We start from the raw sequence: 10040 nt of genomic DNA on the forward strand, positions 1-10040 counted from the left end.
TTCCAAAATTGAATGACCCGTATGCCTAGAATCAAGGAGAGATTTTTGGAAATTAACATTTGAGACAGGGAGTTGATTTCGTTGTCTGGTTGGACTCACGGTTTCGGCCTGGGATTGAGGCTTCACATTGAAGGTGGCAGATTGTGTTGGATTGCTACTGCCGCCAGTGGGAGGTTCAAGCTTTCCGGTACGAAGCCAGGGAGAAGTTGTGAGGAAGCTCTGCCGCTTTGAAGGAGCACGCATGTCATTACTGTATGGTTTTTTTATTGCCTCCGGAGGAGTATCATAAAGTTGGCTGCAAAATCTCTCCAAATGTCCCATGATGCCGCACATAAAACAGAAGGTGGGAACTCTCTCGTACTTGAAATTGGCATAGAACACCTCTCCATTTTTCTTCTTGAACTTCATACTCCTCTTTAATGGTTTTTCAATATTCAGTCGGACACGAACACATAAATATTCACGCCAAATACCTTGAAAGTTGTTAGGATCCGATTCGAGAAACATTCCAATATAATTCCCTGCTTGACAAACATCCCTCTCGGTTTTGAATCCAGTCTGTAGATCGTGGACTTGCACCCACATGTCAATGTTGTTGAGAGGAATAGTTCTCGAATTGTCTCCTTGTTTGAGGCGCTCAATAATAAGTTGCTTACGATCATACGTCCACGGACTGCCCATGAGAACACGTTTGATATCTATTTCATAGAAATAGAAACCGGTTTTGTTCAAGAATCTTGATATACATGCCTTTCTCGGGTTTCCATAAATCCGCGATTATGTTTTGAAATATCTGAAAATCAGACACTTTCCCGGTTAATAGTCGCCCAACGAGGCACCAACGATCGTCAAAATCAATCTCTTTGACTTCCTCCTCCTCGTATGCCACTTCATTTTCTTCTTCTACTTCTAAGCAGATGTCTTTCCATTGCTGCTCTAATCCTGTTGTGGTTCGAATACTGGACGCCATGGTGAATAGTCAGGAAAAAAAAAACAATGAACAAAGGAACAAAAACTCTATAGAATAGAGACAAATCACATGTCAGAGGACATGACTCTCCGTAACATATAATTTTTAATTACCTTCAAAATAATATTTTTAATTCCAACTAGTACGTACCTATGGTAGTGTATTGCCGTTTGTGTACACATTTTTTTTGTTTTTTTAACTGTTTGGAACGTGAGTTGTGTTGGGTTTTGTGCCCTAAATAAAATCCATTTCAATATAATCAGATTTACTTATTAATAAAAATCATAAATAACATTTTATGTTGCATGGTTCACATGATTTATTTCATGATTATTTGTATATAATGTATGAATTCTTTTTAAGTCCAGAACATATGAATTTGTTAAGATTATAGTGTTGTCAGCACAGTGGAATATAATCTTAATTATATGTTCGAAAGTTTATTCCCTGATTTGTCAGAACACTGGATTTAGACTAACATGGTATAATCAGCGATAGGTATTCTTACACCTTGGAAAAGTTTTATGTCCTTTCCAGGACATTGGCAAAGTTTACTAGTATCGGATGTATGGAGTATACATCGGAAGGGACCGATATTGAACTTTGATTAGATATATTAAAATTTACCGTAATATCTATTCAATTCAATATCACCTGTTGATCCTAGATCAAATGATCTTAATCCTGATATGGTTAGGTTCAATCTCAAGAGTGTTATTCGTGTTCTTTGATTTGTTAGTTAAGCCTACTTTTGGGTCAGGGTGATACGTACATTTTGGGAACACGGTAGTGCAATTGAGTGGGAGCGCTAACATAAATATGGAATCTATAGCTTCTATTTGGCAAATAGAGAGTAAAGGATGATTTCCTTCGAGCTTAACCAAACGAAGATAAATGGTGGAGATCTCATTTCACTTAGCTAAAATATCATTTATACAGGGTTAAGTGTTTTAAGGATAAAATAAATTGAAGGTGTAGCGGTAACAGTAGTGCCTTTTTAGTGTAAATCATCTATATAGAGGATCATTGATCACATTACGGTTATAACAATGGATAACTAATGAAGTGTCTATATCATGGAACATATAGAGCGCTCTATATGACTGAGAGTGCAATTCCAAGTTCTAAGTGTTGATTCAATGAGGAATTAATAAGTTAGGGAATTTACTTGGTAAATTCGGTTAGACTTATTGGAAGCTCGGTTATATAGACCCATGGTTCCCATACTAGTTGAGACCATACTGCTTGTAAGGCTCAGTTAATTGATTTTAATTAATCAATTATAATTCTAAAAGTTAGACTATGTCTAATTTAAGAATTCTCACTAAGTAAGGATGAAATTGTAAATAAAAGGATTTTTAGGTTTAATTATTAATTAAGAGACTTTGTATGTCTAATTAATAATTATTTTAAATGACAATATTATTTAATAATCTATTTTAGTTATTATTGGCATTTAAATGGTTAGAATTAGAAAAATATCATTTTTGGAGAAATAGAAATAAAATTGAGGAAACTGCAAATCCAAGTGAGGCCCATAACACACCATGGTCGGCCACCTTTTTGCTTGTTTCCCAATTATTATTTTCAATTTTAATTGCCATGTAATTGCTAATCAAAGCCTAGCAATAATAGGAAAGTGGTGAATCACACTAAATAAGGCAGTTAATCAATTATACAGTAAAAGAGGAAACTGCTTATTTGGAAAGTTAAGCTCTCCTTTTTCCCTATATATAGCAGCCCTTGCTCTCTTCTCTTGCATGATAAAACACACGAATTCAAGAGAGAAAAATAGAGAGAAATTTTGAAATTCCTTTGAGTGATGAGTAGTGCCCACACACATCAAGTGGTATCTCAATCATAGTATGTAAGACTATGGAAAATAAACATCAAAGAAGGAGAGAAAGAGATCCAGGTTCAGATCTTGATAATGCTCTGCTACAGAAAGGAATCAAGGGCTAGGGATCTGAATGGAAGGAGTCATATTATTCCGCTGCACCTACTGTAAGGTTTTCTAACTTTATATGTGTTTATTTTCATTGTCTTAGAATTCATATTAGGATGTTAATCAAACATACTTGTTAGTAAATCTAGATCCTGGTAAAATAATTCCAACAACTTGTATCAGAGCAATGGTAATGATTTAATTTCATGTAATATGAATTAAAACGATGATTTATATGTTTTGTGTTGATTTGGATGGTTTCATGTTGGTTTATGTGCTTTGTTGATGAATGTTGATGTTGTACAGTACCTTTTTTCATGAAAAATATTTTTTCGATTTTTGAAAATATTTTATTTGGATTCCTTGTAAAAAAATTAAGCAATTTTATTTTTTACGGAACCCGATTCCGATAAAAATTGAAAAAGTTATGAATTTTGGAAAATCGGGATTTCGGGTATGCATGGCTGCTCAATCGGGCGCGCGTGACACGCCCGTGTCACCCTGCATCTCGCCCAGATGCACGCTGCAGCTGACCGAGTTTTCTCGGTCAGGCACCCTGCTGGCGCCGAGCTTCCTCGGCGTGAGCCTCTGTGTCCGCGCGCGTATGGGGCTGCTGGCATCCTCATGGGCTGCTGCATGCAGCCTCCTGGGCAGCCACTTTCCCAAAATCGAATTTTGTGGGATTTTTCCCCAAAATTCAATTTTTTCATGGGATTGTTTTCCAGAATTCATTTTTCTATTTTTAAATATTTCTAAATTGAAATGTTTCCAATTTTAAATATTTTAAATTTGGAATTTTTCTAATTTTTAAATATTTCTATTTTGGAATGTTTCCAATTTTAAATATTTCCTATTATGGTCAGATTTAAAATTTTGTTAACTTCTTTAATATTTATTTATTATTTAATTATAAGATTAGATATTTTGATATTTAACATATTTTAAATTTAAAGATAACTTTGTCTTTTTATTTAAAATATTATATTAAAATTATCTTATATGATAAATTAAATAATTAATAAATTTGAAATTAACATAGATATTTTTATAGATATACTTACCATAAATTTTCAAATTCAAAATTTGTTATTTTGTTAAATATTTAATTATTTATATATAAATTATAAGTTTAAAAAATGATATTTTTTCTATATATATATATATATATCATTTTTTCTTATTGGAAATTTATAAATCATATCTTAAATATTTAAATAACATAGATATTTTTGTAGAGATTTGAGTATTGCTTAATTTGAGATATTTTGACATATAATTATGGTAATTATTATTCATTTATTATTTTCCTAAAGTAATAATTATCTAACCAAATCTATTTTAAAATTGGTTTATTAAATTATAAGATCTGAAAGTGATATTGAAGATTCTTTCCTTTCAAATCATTGATCTTATTAGATATTTAATTTAATGTGATTTAAATAAACCTAGATATTTTAAAAATAGTTTACTTTATTTGGTTAGTTTAAGAATAATAATTTAATTATATTAATATCTTATTTCACATTTACATGGACAATGTTTGTTTAATTTATATTGTTTATTGAAAATTTTTTAACAAACCTATTATTTATTTGATCTAAATTGCTATAATTAACTTGTTGACAGATCCAATGGTCTAATTTTAATCATAGTCCAATTGTCAATAGATCTTATGAATAATTTGTAACAGGTAAATTTTGTACTTCTTTCATCTGTGTAAACCTAGTAACATGATAGGGCTCATCCAAATCATTTGACCTGTGTGAGCCTATATGTTTCTATTGGGCTTAGATGCATATAGGAAGCCCATTTAAGTTTTTACTAAGTAAATGGACTAGGTTGCTAAAATAAAATTTGACATAAGTAATTTTATTTAGGCCCAATTAGATTTGGGCTTATTCAATGAATAACAATTGTTTATTTAAACGTTAAATTCCTCTCTTTTGGGCCTTGTGTGAGAGTTGGGAGCCAATAGAAGTGGGTACGACATACTGAACCCAGCTCCCCCTCACATGAACTACCCCAATTGTGAAGGCCCATTTACCTTATTTAAATAATTGTATTATGTTAATTATATTAGTCTAACCAAATTAAAATTGAATTAGCAACATAATTAACTTTTAAAATATATGAAATTTATTTTTCATTTAATATTTTAAAGTTAATTTTAGAAAAACACTTAGTCAATGATATATATTCTAGATAGTTATTTCTATACTAGTTATTATTTCTAATATTAAAATAGGAAAATATCATTGATTGTGAAATTAATTGTTTATTAATTAATTTTGGTACAATCTAAGTTTAGTATATTTTCCTAGTATTAAACTAGAATTAATAATTAAGTTTCCTTTATACTTAATTATTTATTTCTTGAATTTAATACATTTAATTAAATTGAAAATTCAATATTTAAGTTGATTTTCATCATAATACTTAAATATTGTTATTTTCATGTTATTTAATTAAAGTTGAAAATTATCTTAAGTTTGGAATCTTATTTCAAAAATAACTTAAAGCTGAATAATTTTCAAAATATATGTTATTTTATTTTATTAATCTTTATCCCACAATTTCGAAATTGCATTTCTTTAATGCAGAAATTTTGAATTTTACTTGAAAAATAGATTAAAGTTGAAAATTATTTATTTTAATTTTGGATCAACTTAAATCAATGATTTTTTCATTTAATGATTAATTAAAATAAATGAACTAAAATATATTATAATTAGAAATTGAATTAATTAGTCAATGAAAGTCTAGATAGTTATTATTTGTTTTGCTTGAAGTATTTTTCTAGTGTATTTAATTAAATAGAAAATTAATATTTAAGTTGATTTTTAATCATGATACTTAAATATTTGAAATTTTTCTTAGATATTTAATTAAATAGGAAAATTATTTTTTTTGTTGAAAATTAATTTTTATTAATTTTGGGCCAACATAAAATTAGAGTAATTTTCCAGGATTTATTTTTATTTTATTTTAAAGCATTTTCGAAAGTAGTATTCTTATACACTTCATTTTTCGAAATGTAATATATATTTATAGAAAATTAAATTTGAGTTGTAAATTAATTTAAATTAATTTTGAAACAACTTAAATTAAATAATTTTCTAAATATTTATTGGAAATTATTACTAAGATGAAAATAATTCACGTTATTTTCATATCCATCTAAGTATAATTTATAAATATTAAATTAAAATTTATATTTAGAATTTTTCATTCTAAATTAGAAATTTTAATTAAATAAATATATATTTAAAATAAATTGATTAAAATAAATATTAGGAGAAAATACAAACTTCATTAAATAATGAGCTTTATTATTATTAAGATATTCGATCTCTATTGTTTGTTTTACATAGCTATTGTTTTAGTGAGTAATCCTCCCTAATGGAGGAACGTTCATTAGCAAGTTAACACCGTTTAATCTCGAAAGATAAGTAATCTTCTAAGTTTTTTATATAGTTTTGATCACCCTAATGGGTGCGACTGTATAAGACTTGCAAGAATATGAAACAATGGTGGAAGCTCATAAGATAGAATAGCCTTGACTCTCACCTAAACGGGACAACGCGGATTCCAATCTTGATCGAATAAAAGGTTGCTAGAATGTTTGTCATTTTAGATGAGCTGACAACTCTATTCAATGGATGGTAGCTTTGACTCTCGCCTAAACGGGACACTGATATCAGTTTGTTGAAGACCTTGGAAATTATTTAGGATTGTATGTTTTAGTATTTTCACTTGTCATTCCTACTTGCTATATGCTTCATAATTTCTGAATTGTGTATGAATTTATATTGAACCATGTTATTTTCTGTTATTAAATTGTAGTTTAATTTCGAATCTTCATTGTTGGTCTAACTTGGTTTGTTTTTCTAATGAGATAAATCCCTAATAGATTTTCACCATTAGACTAACATAATAGTGTTAGATCTCGAAAGATAAATATTGTATATGCAACATCTAGCTGTTCATCAATTGATGACACCTTAGACTAGTATCTTACAATATGAAACAAGAAGATTGTATAAATAAGATTACTTTGACTCTCGTTAATCGAAACATCGTTGGATTCTTATTTAAAACGAAATTATCCTAATTCCTCTTAGCTTTTTCATTTCGAATGAGCTCAATAACATATCATTGGATGAATGGTCTATAAATCATATAAAGTCATTCCATATTTTCTCTTAAGAAATTAAATGACGCATATGATTATATTCCCGGAATTCTATCCCAAAATGATATAAATCCTCAATTTTAGAAATCTCCTACTTGTATAGGCAAATCTTAGAGTTAGATTAGTAGTGGTGGTCCAAGAAAGAATTACTAATTATACAGTTACACTTTCACAAGTTTTTAATAACCATTTTCTATCAATGGATTTAAACTGTATGAGTTTAGTATTTTGTGACCAGAATCCACTTGCACTATTCTAAGAACTCTTTGATGTAACTAAACTGAAGTCATCAAAAGATACAACCACATATTTTATAAATCTATGGCATTTACATCTTGTTCATAGTGGTTTTGACAAGATCATTCTCTGCAAAGAGTTAATATGCCTATATCCACTGAAAGTATAATCATCTCATTCGTAGATGGATGTACATTCAGGGGTGGATCTGAGTTTTCATTGTATTATTAAAACGATCACTCTAGATTTTACCTTATGCAAAAGAAATTTGAAATGTTTGAAAAATTTCATGAATTTCTAGCAATGGTAAGTGGTTAAAGATCTTGCAAACTGATAGGGGTGGAGAAAAAGTTAGTTGATATGCAATTCAAAGATCATTAATTTGATTTTTGAATTATATCCAAACTTACCTCCCCAGAAATTCGAGTTGCATATTGATGATTAGTTACTAGTTGTTGCCTAAATCCTTCTATGGTAATATAATTTCAGAATGATGCAATGGTTGTATACTTAATGTAAATCATTACTAGATTCATGGATGACCTAATCCAAATCTTAAGAAAAGCTAGAACTGCTAACCCTGGTTTGCATGTTTGTTAGCTATTCTAAGTGATTGGGGGTGGAACATCCCATAGTCAATAGATAAGAAAGTGTTTGTTTAAACAAATACTACTTTTCTAAGAAAATGACTAAGTCTGAAAATAAAGTAGCAAATAAAGGAGATAATTTATTTCTTGATTCCAAAAGTGTTCTATCATCTTATTTGACATATGATGATCTCACTGCCTCTGTTGTCTTAACACAACCGAAGAGGTCAATACCATTTATTTTTCTTAGACATAGTTCACGGTACCTTGTCATAGTGCGAGAGTTTCTAGGAACTCACTCTTCTTATGACTTGGAAGACATTAGTGATTAAAATCCATTTTGAGTTTAAACAAGTAATGGATTGTCAAGATAAAAAACTAAGAAGAAAGCCAAGAGAACTATAGTTTGATCCATTCACATGGAGTAACCTTAAGTTTTCTATTACAAGGACATGAAAGGAAATTTTCTTTATAAGTCTATTCAATGGACTTAACAAAACTTCATGTTCCTAGTATTATAGGTTTGAGTTTATCTAAACCTATGGCTTGTGGTGTACTTGGTAATTACTTACTCTAATGCAAGCAACTTACTTTAGTAAGATGCTGAAGCATTTTCTTTCCAATGGAAATCTATAGAAGCTTCACAACTTCTAGACATAGATTTTATTTATCTAAGGAAAAGTCTCAACTATTCCAGAGAAGATAAAGCCATGAAAGAATTTCTTAAATTAACAGTGAGAGGTCTCAGATATGCTTTTGTATGCCTTAGACCAGACACCTGCTGTTGAGTGGGAGTAATGAGTAGGTATCAGATTAATCCAGGAGAAGAACATTGGAAGACAATCAAGTAAATCTTAAGATTAAGAAGAGGAACTATATGTTAGTCGATACGGGTGTGTTTAAAACTCTTAGACTACATTACATCAGATTTCAAGACTTGCCTTTGTGCTAGAAAGTCTGCTGATAAGATGGTGATTACTCTGGGGGTGGAGTAGTGATTTTGGAGAAGTGTAAAAACCTATCTGAAATCTCTTAGTCTACCAGAGAGAGTGAATGTTAAAGTTTCAGGAAAGGTGTATCCCAAGAGAGTAGACATATAGAGAGGAATTTCACATTATCAAGGATTTTGTGATTAAGGAAGAGTAATGGTGGAGAAGAGGTTGTGTTTAATTCAACCTGACAGATCCTATTACAAGGAGTTTACTACTATTACACTCGATTTTTATATCAAGGTGTTAATGATTATTTGAAATGCACATTTTGTTTTATATTAGTGCAAGTGGGAGTTTGTAGGGTTTTGTGCCCTAAATAAAACCCATTTGAATATAATCAGACTTACTTATTAATAAAGATCAGAAATAACATTTTATGTTGCACGGTTCACATGATTTATTTCATGATTATTTGTATATAATGTATGAATTCTTTTTAAGTCCAGAACATATGAATTTGTTAAGATTATAGTGTTGTCAGCACAGTGGAATATAATCTTAATTATATGTTCGATAGTTTATTCCCTGATTTGTCAGAACACTGGATTTAGACTAACATGGTATAATCAGCGATATGTATTCTTACACCTTGGAAAAGTGTTATGTCCTTTCCAGGACATTGGCAAAGTTTACTAGTATCGGATGTATGGAGTATACATCGGAAGGGACCGATATTGAACTTTGATTAGATATATTAAAATTTACCGTAATATCTATTCAATTCAATATCACCTGTTGATCCTAGATCAAATGATCTTAATCCTGATATGGTTAGGTTCAATCTCAAGAGTGTTATTCGTGTTCTTTGATTTGTTAGTTAAGCCTACTTTTGGGTAAGGGTGATACGTACATTTTGGGAACACGGTAGTGCAATTGAGTGGGAGCGCTAACATAAATATGGAATCTATAGCTTCTATTTGGCAAATAGAAAGTAAAGGATGATTTCCTTCGAGCTTAACCAAACGAAGATAAATGGTGGAGATCTCATTTCACTTAACTGAAATATCATTTATACAGGGTTAAGTATTTTAAGGATAAAATACATTGAAGGTGTAGCGGTAACAGTAGTGCCTTTTTAGTGTAAAGCATCTATATAGAGGATCATTGATCACATTAG

This window comes from Cannabis sativa, chromosome 7 (assembly GCF_029168945.1).
Source record: "Cannabis sativa cultivar Pink pepper isolate KNU-18-1 chromosome 7, ASM2916894v1, whole genome shotgun sequence".
Lineage (NCBI taxonomy): Eukaryota > Viridiplantae > Streptophyta > Magnoliopsida > Rosales > Cannabaceae > Cannabis > Cannabis sativa.